The following is a 19169-nucleotide window of genomic DNA, read 5'->3' on the forward strand; positions in this document are numbered from 1 at the left end:
CTGGAACAACAGATATTCAAGAAATAACCGATAAGTGATTATTATAACTGAACCATTGATTGATTTGAATGTACATCATGCATGGAAGTTAAAAATGGTGCAGGAACTGAAGTCAGATCAACACATCAAAAAGATCAGTGCAATATATTTGTTTTCTTTCCCCTCCAGCATAATTCTGTTTTGATATATGCTTGATGTCTTCTGTTGTTTTTAAATTCATTGTCACTTCTAAATTGCATGCTTTATTGCAGAACGCTTGTGCATCTAGCAGAGTTGGCGATCCTGTCAAGGGATATCTATGGTTAAGCTTATTTCCCCTGCCATAAGTTTCCTTGCAGATCTGCAGTCGCGTAGTGAAATGAACTAGTGTCATCGGAAGATTCTTCTCAGTCAATGATCAAAGCACAGTAAGTTCTATGCTGACAAAAGTCGCTTTAGGAAAACACGACCATTGACTTCATTTATGAGCCCAAAGGTAACAATATCGACAAGAATGTACGCATTTGACATTAAATGAAACATTCATAGACAGTTTCCAACTCACCAGATCTGCCAAAGAGCCGTCATTCGTGAACAAAACGATGATTTTATTAATCAGACAGGTATCGGAAACAATCTCTTGGTCACCTGCGTTATTCCTTCCGAGGCGACGGGACGGCGCCACATTTGTTTGTTTATGGCTGTTTATCGCGAAACAACACAGTTGAAATTTGTGTGTAAAATACCACAAATGTGTGGTGAATCAGTTCGTCATCTGCGTTTCGATGGTAATTCAGTCAGATTGGAGTTACTTTGAATCGAAGGCGAGGGTAACCTGCGTTATTTGTGTGACGGCGTGAACAAATTTGATTGCAATATTTTATACAGAAAGTAAATTTCAATGATTCTGGCTTAGACTTGAAGATCTGTTATGCAGTGTTTTGGTAGTGTATTTGCTTTTCTGCTATGAAGCTCATTTGGAGTGATACGCTGATCGAAGTGGGGTACCCTATGTGTGACATCAGCCGTATGCAGATTACGCCTCAGAACAATCTCGCATTTCACAAAGACAACCATAATTTGCAACATTTCAAGAACTGCATCAGTTTTATTAGATACTATTTCAACAAAAACAGCACAAACACGACTATTAGGCCAAAAAAAATAATAGGTGTGGTTACGGTAACATAGCCAAAAAAAATAGGGTAGGAAGGTAGGCAATCACTTTTTTTTTTGTTTTTACTTTTTTTTCTAATGTGTACAAATTAAACCTACTTGACAGGGAAATAAGTGTGCGACTCGGGCGCTTTCGCTTTCATTGCGTTTTCTGCACTCGTTTACTTGGGGTTTTTTGTATTTTTTTGACAAATGTAATAAAAAGTTATAGGGTCGGCCCCAAAAAATAGGGTAGGTCGGGTTACCGTAACCACACCTATTTATTTTTTAGGCCTTATCAACAACACAGAACGGGAGGTAAGTCTTCAAAGACGCACCAAGTGTGCGTTCCCGTTTTTGGACGCCATTTTTGCCAGCATTTTCACAGTACATCTTAAAGGCCGAGGTCCAACAGGCCAGAATACCCATGGGTATAGGCGGAGCCTATTTTCAGTGACCGACAGGTCTCAAGTTACCTAGTCTGGTGGATGCAGTGGCCAAGGCATTCCGCTTGATTAAACAAGCCAACAGCAGACTGCCGCATACCTCGCCTTGGTGTGTGTGCCTTTCTTGTGAACCTCTGTAAAGTCCCGTTATGTGTGTGTGTGTGTGTGGTATTCACCTTTTTTCTGACGGTTATTTGGAAGCATTATTAGTTGCAATAATTTATTCACACTAGCAATAAATCCTCTGAATGCAGATTACACGCACATACACACACACGCACACGCCGTCGCATGCGCGCGCGCATTTGTACACTTGTGCAATACAACTGAGCACATGGTGAAAGTTATGCAGTGCCATGCACTAACGCAATCGTGTTGTAGACTGGAGAGTAGAAATACCCTCTCTCTTGGTGCAGAACCTGAGTGGAAACTCACACCAACAATCGGATGCCAAGAACTTGAGGGACCATCTACAGAGTTAAATGTGTCACTGCTTTCTGTACATGCATGTTTGAATGTTTCACCCAAGACATTGGCGCCACTATGTAGCTCTGTGTCTTGGTTTTACAGTTCCCAAGGTATCAAGGTCGGTACCGTTTTCAAGACGACTAGGTCAGTCTAGCCGGCTTTTGGAACAGTGGAACCCTTGTTACACAAACCGACTGCATTCTCTAAAGAAAATGTAAGACCATTGTCTTTGCCATAATAAGCCAAATGTAAAGCCTGTGAATCTAACAAGTTGAAACTGACTTGTTAGACACCATAATTTTGAACAAAAGATATAGTTTGCGGTTGTTAATTACGCATGTGACCGTTGGCTTCAGGTTGACCAGTAAATCCAGATACAAAACGGCACTGTGAGCGTGCAATTCGCTCCCCGAGCCCACATGTTTGGTTTTGTCTTAGGTTACCAAAATTTGCGGGAAGAGGAAAAATTTGGTGGGAAAACTTGCATTTAGTCAGTCAAGGCATGGTCTCGCGTCGTCACTGTCCGGAGGAAAACAGCTTTGTGACTAATAAATGTTTAAATAGATAGCAGAGCATCACTATTGCTGGATGTTGTTGAATATGATATCTGTGACAGACAGGGATTACGACATTTGCTGCAAAGTCGCCTGAAGAATGGTGTTTTAGTGTGTGAAAAAGTGAAGAAAGTGTCTTTCATGAGTCATGAGTGCCTGGTTCCAACGTGCATGACTGTGATACGCGGTGTTCTACCGGAAACATCAAGCAACGCGTATACAATTATTTTCTCTGGAAAAGTCTGCCATAAATTCAAGACATTGGTACCTAACTCACGATCGTATTCATCCACCAAATGACTTCAGCTTCCCTTTTCAGCCCAAGAAGAAAACTTGTTTTTCGGTTGAATATGTTTCACTTTAAAAAAAAAAGTAATAAATACCAAACTAACATTCGTAAAGTGCAGATTATCTTTGAAACGATTTATTAATTACAGAACGATTATTGAAAGTGTTTCACTCTCAGGCAGATTTACCAGTGGTGTCATGTAGCATCCATGGCGGCTGCAATAGCGCGGAGTGACCGGAACTTTGGGGTCAGGCAACATCTGGTAAACGTTATGTGGCGGGTGTGTGCTGCCGAAAAGGAATGAGCGGTGCGTGGACATTATCTTTCTCGTGTCTTTAGCTCCGCCCAGTCCACCACGACTGACAGCCGTTTGATTTTGAATTCAAATTTGGCGAGTGAATTTTTTTTCTGAAAGTACGTTATCCAGGGGTTATTATAAACACTTTTGGGGGTCCATGTGTGGTGTACACCTTCAAATGTTTGCTTGACAAAAATGGTGCTTTTGAGTTTGGTATAGACAGAGTATTTTTGAAAATAATATTTCAAGTGAGAGCTCGTTTCCTGAAAAGGGCTGGACATTAGACTGAAGTGCCACGCGCCGCTCTGCTTTTATACCCGACCCTCGGCCTTTAATATTTCCAGATATTGAATGATTTTGGTATTTTCTTTGATTGTGCCGATTATCCTATCTCTCTGGCATGTACTGGGTGCTTTGTGACCAGTTTCTCCCCTAGACTGTATTGAACAATGCGTCCGTGTGAGCTGACCCCCACTTGCAGACCTGTTTACACCCATAAGTGTTTTGGAGTAATGCTCAGCCCCAAAAATAGTAATCCTGGCACAAAAATAGTAATCATCCAGCATTCGTCACCAATTACAACGCACATGTATGACAACTGTGTCTGCGAAACACAATCATGCACATATCCATCATTCCTGTGCTTTTTCACCCCATTTTGCCATTGAAAAAAACAATGCCAAAATGTTTTATTTTTATTTTTTTTTTACATTTTTTTTATTTATGAAAATCGTAGTCTTGACACGGATAGCGGAATGGCGTATTTTTTGCAGAAAATCGTAATAAATTACGCCCAAATCGTAAGGGTAAACAGGTCTGCACTTGTGACCAGTAGCAAAGAACAACTAATATATAAATATATATCCCATGACCTCCCTTCTTTGCCTCTGTTACTTCAGTATGGGTATATATGTTGTATTTTTATAGCTCAATAAATACATCATGGACTCCAAAAAATATATGATAGTGCAGATTCCGATTTGGGCAAAGAACTACTTTCCTCCCGACCTTTGACCTCGCGCCGAACAATGTGACACATTTGTATGAAGTTCCAAAATCGTATTGCACGGCTCAGGAAACCATATCAGTTGCACGCAAAAATGAATCTCAGAACTGATCTGATGTATGGGATGCAATAAACAAACGTTTCCTTCATTATGAAAGCAATGCAGATTGAAAAAAACGAACATTCAACTTACAAGATACCCAGATGCTAGCGAACCAAAACAAAAACACGAGTACCCTCCCTTGCATCGTTAGCAGACGACTTTTGAGGTGTGCGTCTTCAGTTTCTCTGGCAGTGTCGGTGTGGGAACTGACAGAAGCAAGGGAGCACAGATAATAGAAGCCCTGTCACATAGACTAATCACACAATCAATACACATTTGGCTCATGTTTTAAATGACAGTTTCGAGGTTGTTAGTCAAACTCAAAGCAACAACACTGTCACTGGTGACATGCGTAGCGAGACCGAGAAGCGTCCTTACCTGGCACGGTTTGGCTTCGCTATCGAACATCGGCTGTTTCACGTGTTTTGCGAGCAAGTCTACTCTTTTGCCTGGCTCTGCAGTAAGTCCACATTGGCGATGAAGGTATCCAAGAACTTAACATGTGTGTATTTTTCCGTAATCCAGTCATATTCCTTCAAAATGCAATCAATCGGCGGTGACAGACGTGTCAGCAATTCGCGACTTCACCAAGTCGGTCCCGTTTTCCTCACACCCATACCAGTTTAGGTTCATTCATGCAAACACACTCGCAAAACACGAGTTTATCACGTAGATACATTTCAAATAGGGAGCAAATGGTTAAATCTAAACCTACATATTTGTTCCCTAAAATTTGCTTCTCTGTCAATAAGCCTAATTGTATAATAACACGTTCGAGAAAAACAACGTGGAATCGATTCTGAATCGAGTAAGCCAAATGGGTCCCAAACCCGTTTCGCCCGTTCTGCCGACCTGAAACGCAAAACAAAAGAATTGTGCGCTTCAACTAAATTAATTTCTATACGACTTCATTACTTTCTTGCAACTTATGAACCTTTACTTAAAGCTTTTAAATGGTCTGAAAGTAGTTTTACCGCGTACTTATCGATGCACTCATTCGTTTTATTTTTTCAGCGACGGTCACTTAGTTTAAGGTTGCAAAAGGGCTAAGTCTCGCTGGCACCACCGTTTTACAGTCCACAGATCGCAACAGTGCCGCTAGTAGTCTACACTTTGTGTTTGATGGTAGAATGGGATATACAGATTACAACACTCGTAGTTTTTTTTATATGGCTTGTATTTCAGTCAAGACCCAGCGGGAATATCAATCGAGAGCCACTCGCCAGAGGCTCGTGTCTCCCGATGATATTCATCCGCTGGGTCTTGACTGAAATACAAGCCATATAAAAAAAAACCACTCGTGTTGTAACCTATACATGTATATATATACGTGAAAGTTGCCTGTTTAACCTTTTCAAAATTAGATCTAACTTGTTCGCGTATCCATTTCTGGATCTGCAGGCTGGTACAGAGTTACCTCCCTTTAGGCTTTTTCAAATTTCCCTTGTTTTAACCTAATTTCTTGGTTAAAACTTGTCTAAATTTCTAAATTCTTTCTTAATAAATATCAATTCTACACTTTGGCCTTAAATCAAAGTGTTTCCCTTCACAGATCTCCTCTTGGGGTTGTCAGATGAGGGTAGTCTCCCATGCCAACAGAAGCTACCATTCAGAGAATGGTTTGCTTCTTAGTTGGATACCATGGGTTGACAACTCTCGTGATCCCTCATGGACAATGAAAGAAATGAATATTGACACAGAATATTGCACAGCTACAAAGGATGATCAGTTATTAATCAGGACACAAGCCCTTGAGCACATTGATACTGTATACAAAAGCCATGTTCATGTTTACACAGACGGTCAGTGTTGGATGACAAGAAGGCTGGCGCAGCTTTTGTAATCCCCAGCGATGACATGACTGGGAAATTTAAACTGTGCAACAGAAACTCGATCTTCTCAGCTGAGCTCCTTGCCATCTGCATGTCGCTTGTTCATCTCAATCTCAAGAACACTCCTCCTCAAAAGATAGCTATATTCTCTGACTCCAAAGCAGCCATTGAAGCATTAAGATCTAACAAAAGATCAAAAAGACATGATCTTGTCATTGCCATAAAGGAGCTGGCAAATAAAATTATAAAACAAGTCGCGTAAGGCGAAAATACAATATTTAGTCAAGTAGCTGTCGAACTGACAGAATGAAACTGAACGCAATGCCATTTTTCAGCAAGACCGTATACTCGTAGCATCGTCAGTCCACCGCTCATGGCAAAGGCAGTGAAATTGACAAGAAGAGCGGGGTAGTAGTTGCGCTAAGAAGGATAGCACGCTTTTCTGTACCTCTCTTTGTTTTAACTTTCTGAGCGTGTTTTTAATCCAAACATATCATATCTATATGTTTTTGGAATCAGGAACCGACAAGGAATAAGATGAAAGTGATTTTAAATTGATTTGGACAATTTAATTTTGATAATAATTTTTATATATTTAATTTTCAGAGCTTGTTTTTAATCCGAATATAACATATTTATATGTTTTTGGAATCAGAAAATGATGGAGAATAAGATAAACGTAAATTTGGATCGTTTTATAAATTTTTATTTTTTTTTACAATTTTCAGATTTTTAATGACCAAAGTCATTAATTAATTTTTAAGCCACCAAGCTGAAATGCAATACCGAAGTCCGGGCTTCGTCGAAGATTACTTGACCAAAATTTCAACCAATTTGGTTGAAAAATGAGGGCGTGACAGTGCCGCCTCAACTTTCACAAAAAGCCGGATATGACGTCATCAAAGACATTTATCAAAAAAATGAAAAAAACGTTCGGGGATTTCATACCCAGGAACTCTCATGTCAAATTTCATAAAGATCGGTCCAGTAGTTTAGTCTGAATCGCTCTACACACACACACACACACACAGACAGACAGACAGACAGACACACACACACACACACACACACACGCACATACACCACGACCCTCGTTTCGATTTCCCCTCGATGTTAAAATACTTAGTCAAAACTTGACTAAATATAAAAAGGAAGCAAGATTAACCTGGTCTGGTGTCCAGCACACGTGAACGTGCCTGGCAACGAGAAAGCGGACAAAGCCGCTAAAGAAGCTGCCCAAGGCATAGGCGCCTCCGAGGTAGACCTGCCATTGTCTGCTTCTGAGATCAGTAGCCTTACAGACTCTCTTCTCTGGAGAGAATGGAGGAACAAATATATGCACAAGGCTATAAGCTCTGGCTGGCTCATTCGGGAAGCCCCATCAAAACAGATGAACACCTATAATGCATGCCCACGTGTAATAAAAAGGATTAACCGCCTTAGGGCAGAAGCTGGGAATTACCAATTTCTAGAGCTTAAATGCACCTGTCAATCCGACCTCACCATTGCTCATTTGACTTTGGAGTGTGATTTGAACTCATGCCACTTTCAACCCCTGACTCAGTTTATAAACTCAAATAGAAATATTCTGCCAAATACCTCAAAGGAAAAATTAAGCTATCTTTTAAGTTTTAATAAAGACCTTGGGTGGCAAGGTCCCAAACTTATCGCTGGACTTATGCACACGCACCCACTTGGTCCCTGGATATGAAGAGACGTTGCTGCGGCTGACGCCATTGCTTCTCATACAGCTACTATATATTTTTATCAGAACTTTTAAAAATACCATTTTATATCCAAGTATCTCTTAACACCATTTTTGAGTCACTTGAGAAAATGTGACTCTATGTAATCGGTCAGTGTTAGTCTGTCCGGCCGGCCGTCCGGCCGGCCGTCCGTAGACACCACCTTAACGTTGGACTTTTCTCGGAAACTATCAAAGCGATCGGGCTCATATTTTGTTTAGTCGTGACCTCCAATGACCTCTACACTTTAACGATGGTTTCGTTGACCTTTGACCTTTTTCAAGGTCACAGGTCAGCGTCAAAGGAAAAATTAGACATTTTATATCTTTGACAAAGTTCATCGGATGTGATTGAAACTTTGTAGGATTATTCTTTACATCAAAGTATTTACATCTGTAGCCTTTTACGAACGTTATCAGAAAAACAAGGGAGATAACTAGCCTTTTCTGTTCGGCAACACACAACTTAACGTTGGGCTTTTCTCGGAAACTATAAAAGTGACCGGGCTCAAATTTTATGTGAACGTGACTCCCAGTGACCTCTACACTTTGACGTCTGCTTTGGTGACCTTTGACCTTTTTCAAGGTCACAGGTATGCTTCAGGTATGCATTGTGTTGTGAATAGCAATTTCTTCCTGTCCATCTGATGCCTCATATAATATTCAGAACTGCGAAAGTGACTCGATCGAGCGTTTGCTCTTCTTGTTAATTAGATGAGCGAGAGTGTGCGGGGGGCGGAAGGGAGGTGAACCACTGTACATAAAGGGAAAGTTTGTGTGCGTGCCTGTGTGTGTTCTTAATCTAAGACAAATGTCGCCAATGTTTTTACAGAGTGACGTTAAATAAACGATTTTATCATCAACTCTCGCCATCAGTACCACCTGACCACTGATGAGACACAATAGTGTCGAAACACGTGTCTGGTCTAGGTACAAATACAATGGTCCTCCTCAGGACTAGATTACCTTGCGATACGTCCCCCACAAAGGGACTTTGCTCTGTAAATCTCGGTCCCCCTAGCTTGAGGAGGGTCTGATGCTCCCAATAGGCTGTCTGTGAAGGGATACTTATTTCTCTCTCTATCTCTGCTAAGAGATTTTAACAAATCTAGAGAGAGAGAGAGAGAGAGAGAGAGAGAGAGAGAGAGAGAGAGAGAGAGAGAGAGAGAGAGAGAGAGAGAGAGAGAGAGAGAGACTAAAGAAGTAAAAATGAAATTCAAACACCAATATACACACGTGCGCGAAACCGATGTTGAAGACGATGATGTTGATACGGTCATTAGCAACATGAATTACACAGCATGGAAGAAGTTACACATATAAGCAATTAAGTCACGGTAGAGAAACAATGATGAGAATTTCAGAGAGAGACAGACAGACAGACTGACTGACAAGGCCAGACAGATCTTTGTTTATCGAGGGTCAAAAAACGGAAATATGCATCTAGCGCTTTTTTTGCTCACGTATGGGTAGTTTAGAAACTGAATCGAATGTGTAACTCGGTGTATTCGATGTATGTGTGTGTGTGTGTGTGTGTGTGTGTGGGGGGGGGGAGTTGGATGGCGCCACATACTGTGATTAGTTGATATTCTGGAAACTAGATAATCTAGAAACACTCTAATGCTGTTATAATGAACAAAGAGATGTACTTCTAAGCAAAGAAGGTTCCGATTTTTATTTTACTATTTTCCAAAAGAGGATTCAATAACTTCGACCAACGTCTAGTCCAGGAGACCATGATATAACCGATCCTATAATTATATCAGCACTCGTATAGGAGGTAACTGACAACTTATTAATATTTTTGACTCTTTCGTCTGTCCTGAATTTGATAATGCCCGTCTTTGAAAATGTATAGCTCATGAACCATTGATTAACATTGATTACCATTGACTATAGAGTTTTACAAGTAAGTAATAAAAACAAGGGGCGTTTCTTTGCAAAATGTGTTTGTGTGCGTACGCACGTGCGTATCACAACGCTTGTATTGATGTATGCTATTTATCACTGTATTCTGAATAAACTTTGCTGATATGTACGAATGTATGTGTCTGTCTGTGTCTTCTGCCTTTTCTCTTCACGTCGGCAATGTGTCAGAGAGAGAGAGAGAGAGAGAGAGAGAGAGAGAGAGAGAGAGAGAGAGAGAACGAACGAACGAACGAACTTTATTCTACAAGGATAAAGGTTTAAGGCACAATGCCTTGTGTAACAACCTGTCCTTAAACAAATACAAAACATATAATATCCACAAACAAAAGAACACAACAGAAAGAATTGATAGATGAAAAATGCTAAAGTACACACATGACTAACAAACAAACAACAAACAAGCCATAGGAAATCAAATGTAAAAAGGAATAAAGATAAGAGAAGATAATTTAAATTTTAAAAATTAAATAAAAAAAGTTCTACAAAATTGTAAAAAAAAATTAAAAAAAGAGAGACAGAGACACAGACAGACAGACAGACAGACAGAGACAGACCGAGAAACACAGAGAGAGAGAGGCAGACAGACAGAGACAACTAGACAACGAGAGCAAAGCAGAACAACGATTTGAGCAAGTTGGCAGGGAACAACACCCTTTTTGTGTGAACCTGACTTCCATTGATGGGACTGCACAAAATATACCAAAAGCGCAAAACTAAACCAAATTTATCGTTAATGCTGTAACCTTTTTTTTTCAAAATCAAGCGTTTTGTTAGACTGTCTTTCATTATGATATAAAACATTGTAAGGTATAACAATAAACAGCTCTGAACTGCACTGAAGATGTCTCGTGTTATCAGATAAAGACAAGTAATAACACTGTGCATGGTAATCATTATAACGTGCTAAAGTTTACTTACGCGTCTGCTTCTTTGTCCGATTATGCGCTCAAGAACAAGGGATTTCCTTTTCAGAATGCTGTTGTCGCAGAATGCTTGATTCCTGGTTGGAAGTCCATACTTATATAGCGTCTTACGTCCTGTCGACCCGCTTCTTTTCGACGAAACCCCGGGCTGAGCTTTGTGACACGGCTTCGAAGAAAAACTGGGCACCTTTATTGTATCCCTGGCATCCTAGTCTAGTCACCTTTCTTAAGAACAGTCAATCCATCTTTAGTGTGTGTGCTTGTGTGTGGTTCGTCACCCCCTCCCCTCCCTGTCTTCTATTCATACGTTTGAAAATTAAAGTGCATTGCAGATTTCAGTTTCTGCTGTGGTAGACAAGTTACTCCATCTTAAATACACAACAACAAACCAACAGACATACTGCTTTCTCATAAAAAGTTTGCAAGCCATTACTTATAACACTCACATGAACAATATTCTAATCATGCATCCAGGTCTAATAATCATACAGATTCTTGCCATTTTCCCGCAGTTTATCCTCGAATTATCGGGTACTTCCATTCCCCCCGATAGAAACATAAATTCAACTTTATTAGAGGTGATGCTGCTATTAAAATGTCTTGGTGTGTGTCTGTGTTAATGTCCCGGGGTGCTTGCAGAAACATTTAGACCAGCGTTCTGAGTCGTGTCTAATATAAAAAATAAAATAATAATGTGTCTAATATGAAATGTTCATGTGTGTGTGGTGCACATCGTTCTCTGAGGGAAAGTTAACTTATCGGCTCCAGGAGCGGTCGTTGTTTTATGTTGTTTATGTTGTTGTAGGTGCTGTTGATGCTGTTGTTGTTGTTTTTTGACTCACATGCGAAGCAAAAGTGAGTCTATGTACTCACCCGAGTCGTCCGTCCGTCCGTCCGTCCGTCCGGACGTCCGTCCGGACGTCCGTCCGTCCGTCCGGAAAACTTTAACGTTGGATATTTCTTGGACACTATTCAGTCTATCAGTACCAAATTTGGCAAGATGGTGTATGATGACAAGGCCCCAAAAAACATACATAGCATCTTGACCTTGCTTCAAGGTCAAGGTCGCAGGGGCCATAAATGTTGCCTAAAAAACAGCTATTTTTCACATTTTTCCCATTTTCTCTGAAGTTTTTGAGATTGAATACCTCACCTATATATGATATATAGGGCAAAGTAAGCCCCATCTGTTGATACCAGTTTGGTTTACCTTGCTTCAAGGTCAAGGTCACAGGAGCTCTTCAAAGTTGGATTGTATACATATTTTGAAGTGACCTTGACCCTGAACTATGGAAGATAACTGTTTCAAACTTAACAATTATGTGGGGCACATGTTATGCTTTCATCATGAGACACATTTGGTCACATATGATCAAGGTCAAGGTCACTTTGACCCTTATGAAATGTGACCAAAATAAGGTAGTGAACCACTAAAAGTGACCATATCTCATGGTAGAAAGAGCCAATAAGCACCATTGTACTTCCTATGTCTTGAATTAACAGCTTTGTGTTGCATGACCTTGGATGACCTTGACCTTGGGTCAAGGTCACATGTATTTTGGTAGGAAAAATGTGTAAAGCATGTGAGTCGTATGGGCTTTGCCCTTCTTGTGTTGTTGTTGTTGTTGTTGTTCATTCGCACGTACAACTGATCTGAAAAATATCTTTGTTTGGCTGTTCATGTTTCACTAGCATCACACAAATATCTGCGAGTAACTTCTCAATTCCGTGCGTGAGCAAAGAAAATTGTGTATGTGAGTGCAAACGGGTCTGTTCACTGCTTGCAATCATAATAGCCTATAGTGTGTGAGTTTCAAGGGAGTTTCAAGGACGCTGTCACGTACCTGATATCACAAATTAATGAGAACTACATTTTATAGTTTTATCCGCTTCTGCTCATCTGTATATACACCTTCTGAGAACACAGTAATGATTATAGTTGCATTGTGCTCCCGTAAACACGAACAAGTCGCGTAAGGCGAAAATACAATATTTAGTCAAGTAGCTGTCGAACTGACAGAATGAAACTGAACGCAATGCCATTTTTCAGCAAGACCGTATACTCGTAGCATCGTCAGTCCACCGCTCATGGCAAAGGCAGTGAAATTGACAAGAAGGGCGGAGTAGTAGTTGCGCTAAGAAGGATAGCACGCTTTTCTGTACCTCTCTTTGTTTTAACTTTCTGAGCGTGTTTTTAATCCAAACATATCATATCTATATGTTTTTGGAATCAGGAACCGACAAGAAATAAGATGAAAGTGATTTTAAATTGATTTGGACAATTTAATTTTGATAATAATTTTTATATATTTAATTTTCAGAGCTTGTTTTTAATCCGAATATAACATATTTATATGTTTTTGGAATCAGCAAATGATGGAGAATAAGATGAAGGTAAATTTGGATCGTTTTATAAATTTTTATTTTTTTTTACAATTTTCAGATTTTTAATGACCAAAGTCATTAATTAATTTTTAAGCCACCAAGCTGAAATGCAATACCGAAGTCCGGGCTTCGTCGAAGATTACTTGACCAAAATTTCAACCAATTTGGTTGAAAAATGAGGGCGTGACAGTGCCGCCTCAACTTTCACGAAAAGCCGGATAATACGTCATCAAAGACATTTATAAAAAAAAAATGAAAAAAACGTTCGGGGATTTCATACCCAGGAACTCTCATGTCAAATTTCATAAAGATCGGTCCAGTAGTTTAGTCTGAATCGCTCTACACACACACACACACACACACACACAGACAGACAGACAGACAGACACACGCACATACACCACGACCCTATAGTTTCGATTCCCCCTCGATGTTAAAATATTTAGTCAAAACTTGACTAAATATAAAAAGGCTTCCCAGTATTTTCTAAAACTTTGCAATTAAAAACTATGAAAGAAAAAAGGAATGCGATCAACAGGATCTCTTTTCTGAAGGTCATGTCGTATATATTCCCTGATCGATTACTGACAAATGTGTGTGTGTGTGTGTGTCTGTATCTGAGTTTGTGTGTGTATGTGTGTGTGTGTGTGTGTGTGTTTTTTTACTGTACTTCTGCGCGGGCGCGTGCGTGTGTATTTGTGAGTGTGTGTGTGTGTTCATATATATATACACAAAGAAAAAAGCCAAGCACCCCCCGAATGAATTTGTGATAATAATTGAGTCAAATTTGTTTTACCATTTTTTTTCTTCGTAATGACATACATGGGTTTCCATAATAAGGTTGGGAAGTTCACGCGTCAAGATTGTGTCGCCACTGCCTGTGAGAAGCACGTGCAGCATGCAACCCATGAATGTTAAAAAAGGCAGTATGCTCACGCTGCAAATTTCTGTATTTAACACTGGACGACGACAATTTGCAAACATTCTCTGTGAACATGGCGAGAAGACGATTATCAGAGGCGATCCGATGGCAGATTATAGGAATGCATGCTACAGGAGCATCCTTCAAAGCGATTGGTCGTCAACTTGGCTACCACTACACCGTCATCAGCCGTTTGGTACGCAAACATCGTCAGACTGGTGCTGTGAAGGACCGTCCACAGTCAGGGCGACCCCGTGTGACGTCAGAAAGTGAAGACCGAGCACTTCTCCGAATAATTCGGCGTGAGCCATTTTCAACGAGTACCGTCCTGAAACGAGCATGGCTTCCAAATCGACATCTGTCAACCAGGACCGTACGAAACCGCTTGAAAGCTGCAGGAATGGCAGCCCGAAGAGTCATTAAGCGTCCCCGACTGACAGATGACCACAAGAGAAGACGCTTGGCATGGTGTCTGGCATGGTAAAAATGGAACCTGAGAACGTGGAGGAGGATCCACTGGTCGGACGAAAGCAGATTCCTTCACCATGTCACTGACGGCAGACTGAGGGTATGGAGGCTCAGGAATACGGCCTATACACCCAGGAACATCAGACAAACTGTTCCATTCGGTGGCGGGTCAGTCATGGTTTGGGGTTGCATTTCCCATGACTGCAAGCTAGACCTTGTCACCATACGTGGCAACCTCACGGGTGATCAGTATATGCGACATGTCCTGGAACCTGTTGTCGTTACTCATTTTGACAACCACCCACTTGCCACAAGACCCGTGTACATGGATGATAACGCCAGGCCTCATCGATCCAGGGCAGTAGTGGACTACCTCCAGAACAACGCTGTAACAACACTCCCATGGCCGGCAATGAGTCCAGATCTTAATCCGCTGGAGCATGTTTGGGACATCCTGGGGCGTCGTATACAAGCTCTGCAGCCTCCTGTGCAGACATTACGTGAATTGGAGGCAGCTTTGCATCGTGAGTGGTTGCAAGTGACCCGTGAACAGATCCGACGTTTGACTGGAGGGATGAGACGCAGGGTTGACGCCGTCATCCGGGCACGCGGGGGTTTCACTCTATATTGAACTTTTGAATCGCGTATGCCATCTGAGCACTCTCAATTACATTTTTTTCATGACACATTTACCTAAACCTGTCTTTTTCAGCTTGCAGCTCCATACTTATCAGGGGTACTGTTTTAGGGTTAAAACGTCACTTTTTGGCAAGGTACTAAATCACGATTAAAACCAATCAAAACTGGAGTTTTCTTGTGTGATGTTATTTCCAAAGAGTTGCTCTTGTCGATAACATTTGTCAAACCGAGCTCCTGAACTTACTGTTTCCATACCAGAACTTTAAAAATCAGTCATTGCGAAATTGAAGGGGGGTGCTTGGCTTTTTTCTTTGTGTATATATATATGTGTGTGTGCGTTGTCGTGTGTGTGTGTGTGTGTGCGTGCGTGTTTGTCTGTGGACTGTGTGTGTGTGTGTGTGCGTGCGTGCGTGCGTGCGTGCGTGCGTGTGTGTGTGTGTGTGTGTGTGCGTGCGTATTCACCTCCTCGGGTAACAGAGACAAAGAAGCCGCTCATGGGATGAAATGCTTTTCAGCCTCAAAGCGACACCAAATTAGCAAGTCCTTAAACAATTCCTTAATTTTCCTCTTACTACTCTTAGCTACGGAAATAGGGACTTTTACGAATACATATCCTCGACTTCTCCTGACTGTTTGTCCTTGGGTCCTCATCGTCACTGCTTCCTCGCTTGAACTGCTTCTTCTGTGGAAAGTGATAAACAAATCTGCATATTAACAAACTGATTCATATAAATACGTAATATTCTACCCCACGACCATATTAGTGCACCATTTGACTTATATGACCAAACAGGACGGACCTTATGTGACCTGTTACGGGTTACGACTGTCCGGGCGGGACTCCTTTTTATCACTTTGAAAATAAACTAAACTCAATTGAACATAGCAGAGTGATTTCTTCTACGGAATGACACTCTTTAACGTTTTAATAATTGTTGTTTTGTTGTGTTTGTTTTTTGTTTAATAAATGTCTTGATGACGTCTGATTCGGCTTTTTTTTTTTTTTTTTACAAAAGTTGAGGCGACACTGTCACGTGCTCCCTTTTAAATCAAATTGATTACAATTTGGTCAAACAGTTTTTGACTCAGTTTGGACTATGGGATTGCATAGCATAATGCGTGAGAAGCATATAATAAGTGAGCAAGGCAATGTTTTTGTTTGTTTGTACAACACGTGTTGTTTGTATTGTTTCATCTTAGTATGATCCCAATGATCACTTTCAATACTAAGAGGAGAGTCGTTACCCGAAATTCTGAAATCAGCCTTCTACTTTATTTGTAGAACATATTACAAATTGTTTTTGTTTTTTTACAGCAGTGTCGTTTGTCATTTTGTTGAAACACCACACAGACCTACGCCTTTGTATAACTTGAGTCACTGCAAACAGCGTGTTTTGATAGAAAAGTAGGTCAGTCAAGTTTAGTCAAGCGGGGCGTTTCGCGGGACGGTGGCATGGGTGGGAATAGTGATCCGGGTCGGAAACGAGAACGGGTATTAACACAGCAGATCGTCATGGATCGTGCATTTAATAGGTAGATAACCAAACTATCTTGTAATTGAATGTGTATCATACTGACTGTCTTGTCAGTGTATCGAGTAGCCTAGTTCCCTTCCCATTTATGTTCTCATGTACTTTGTAAGAGAAGATATTTTACCAGGACAGGTAATTTATACTGTCTTCTACGTTAAAAACTATGTTATTGTTGTGGAGATCGCTAGATACCACTGGAATCGAATGGAAGGATAAAGAACATTATGGAACTTACTTTGATTTAGTGCGCAGTCACTCATGACGTAAGCGTAGACGCTCATCGGACAGATGGAACTGTGTAGATCTAACCAGATTAGTGTCGATGTTTCCCGAATATTCTCGTATGTCCATTAACTATATAAGTAGGGCTGCGCACACGTATTGTTGTTCTTTACCAGTCTTGCACTTGTTCTTTCTTACACTGTGCTGAGAGATATTGTCACCGTTGTTCCAGCTGTTAATAAATCTACAGAACCTACACAAATCGTTGTGTCTCCTTTGCGACTGAGAGTGACGAAAGGAAAAACACGACAACTGGCGTCGTCGACAGTTACTTCCCTTGTCTATTCGGAGTGACTTATTACTGCAAAATGACGGAAACAGAGCAGCTGATAACGCTTCTAAGGGAGCAGTTGGAGCAACAGCAACGCCAGCACAAGGAAGATATGGAACAACAAATGCACCAGATGGAGATGATGATGAAAGTGTTCAGTGGTGCCGCAGCTTCTGCCAGGGAGGAAAGCTACGACGATCCGAGTGCTTCGAATCTACGTTTTCCCATTACTACACAGGCAGCTGCAATCCCATCTTTTGTTGCGTTTGATGCAACATCGGAACTGTGGCCTGACTACTGGTCAAGATTTTGCACGTTTGTGGTCTCCAACTCCGTGCCGGAGCAGCGCAAGGCTCAAGTTTTCTTGACGAATCAGACTGCTACGGTCTACAAACAACTGGCAAATCTGGCTACTCAGCAAAATCCGCCCAAGGACATCAACAGTTTGACAATGGACGAAATTGTCAAATTCATGAAAGAACAGTTCGACCCGAAACTCTTCATAGTGCGTGAACGTTTCAAGTTCTGGAGTGACATGAAACGGAAGCCAGGCGAAACTCTCCAGGAGTTAGCAGCGCGCATACGCCAAGACGCCGCTACCTGTGACTTTCCTTCGATCAAAAACCCACAAGACGAAGCTCTGAGACAGAGATTCATATGTTCTGTCAACAATGAGGCTGTCTTAAAGGCTCTATTCAAGATCAAGGACACAGAGCTGGATTTCGCACGCGCTGTCCAAGTCGCGATTGAGACTGAAGACGCAGCGAAAGTTGCCAAGGAAACTGTCTACGGTTCCAAGACCATGCCAGTCAACAAGGTCCACCAGAACAAGACTACGGGTCCACGAAAGAACCACAAGCAGTCTAATTCCACAGACAGGAAGTGCTACCGATGTGGAAAGGCCCACAAAGCAACAGACTGCCCCTACAAAGAAGCCAAATGCCGATACTGTGACGTCACAGGACATTTGGAAGCTGTCTGTAGAAAAAAGCAACATCAGAATCGGGAACGACATTCCCAGGCTTCCGTGAAGAGAGTCACGAAAGCAGAGCTTGTCAACGCGATCCTCGGTGAAGTTCCCCAAGATACTCCTAGGTTGGATGTACCCATAACAATCCAGGACCGACAGTTCACCATGGAACTGGACACCGCAACTACGGGAAATTTTGTTTCTCTTCCGGTCTGGGAAACTAGGAAAACCGAACCTGGATGACGTCACACATCGTTACGAGTCTGCCAGCAAGCACGACCTGCCCGTGCTGGGAACTTTCATGGGCCAAACCAAGGATCCAGTGACTGGTAAGCAAAGCTCAATTCCGTACATCGTCACCAAGATCCCTCATCTGAATCTGCTAGGACGCAACGCAATCCAGACTCTGGGAATTTCTGTGGACAATGCTCTAGGACTGAGGAGCATAGAGAGTCACGCTAAGAGTGAGGGTGCAAAACCTACGCATCCAGCGACCTCCAACGCGCCATATGCTGCCCTGCAACGAGATTGTCACAGACTGTCTGATAAATTCCCAAATCTCTTCAAACAAGAATTGGGATGTCTCAAGGACTTCGAACTGGACGTGAAGTTCAAGTCTGATGCGAAGCCGGTTTTTCACAAAGCACGTCCGGTACCTTTCGCTCTTCGTGATGACCTCGCCAAAGGCTACGAAGAAGGCATCGCCAAAGGAGTCTGGAAGCCAGTCCAGTTCAACGAATACGGAACACCAGTGGTACCAATTCGTAAGGCACAAACCTCGGGCACCCTGAAGCCCAAGCTACGGATCTGTGGTGACTACTCAGTGGGCATCAATGATCAGCTTGAAGATCACCGTCATCCAATGCCACTCCCAGAGGAACTGATGCAGAAGCTAGGAGGTGGATTCGGATACACCAAGATCGATCTTGCTGATGCCTACAACCAGATCAAGCTGGCACCAGAGAGTCAACGCA

The 19169-nt window shown here is 41.7% G+C and overlaps 2 protein-coding genes across 2 annotated transcripts in view; both read right to left on the reverse strand.

Annotated features, from left to right (window-relative positions):
• Positions 1–11575, reverse strand: part of LOC138970985 (adenosine deaminase AGSA-like) — a 100380-nt gene extending 88805 nt beyond the window's left edge. Inside the window, exon 1 of the mRNA XM_070343570.1 lies at positions 10722–11575. The gene's annotated coding sequence lies outside the window, so the exon portion shown is untranslated. The remainder of the gene's footprint in view (positions 1–10721) is intronic.
• LOC138970986 (adenosine deaminase AGSA-like) overlaps positions 1–19169 on the reverse strand; it is a 396962-nt gene that overhangs the window by 120807 nt on the left and 256986 nt on the right. The window lies entirely within an intron of this gene.

This window comes from Littorina saxatilis, linkage group LG7, assembly GCF_037325665.1.
Source record: "Littorina saxatilis isolate snail1 linkage group LG7, US_GU_Lsax_2.0, whole genome shotgun sequence".
Taxonomy (NCBI): domain Eukaryota; kingdom Metazoa; phylum Mollusca; class Gastropoda; order Littorinimorpha; family Littorinidae; genus Littorina; species Littorina saxatilis.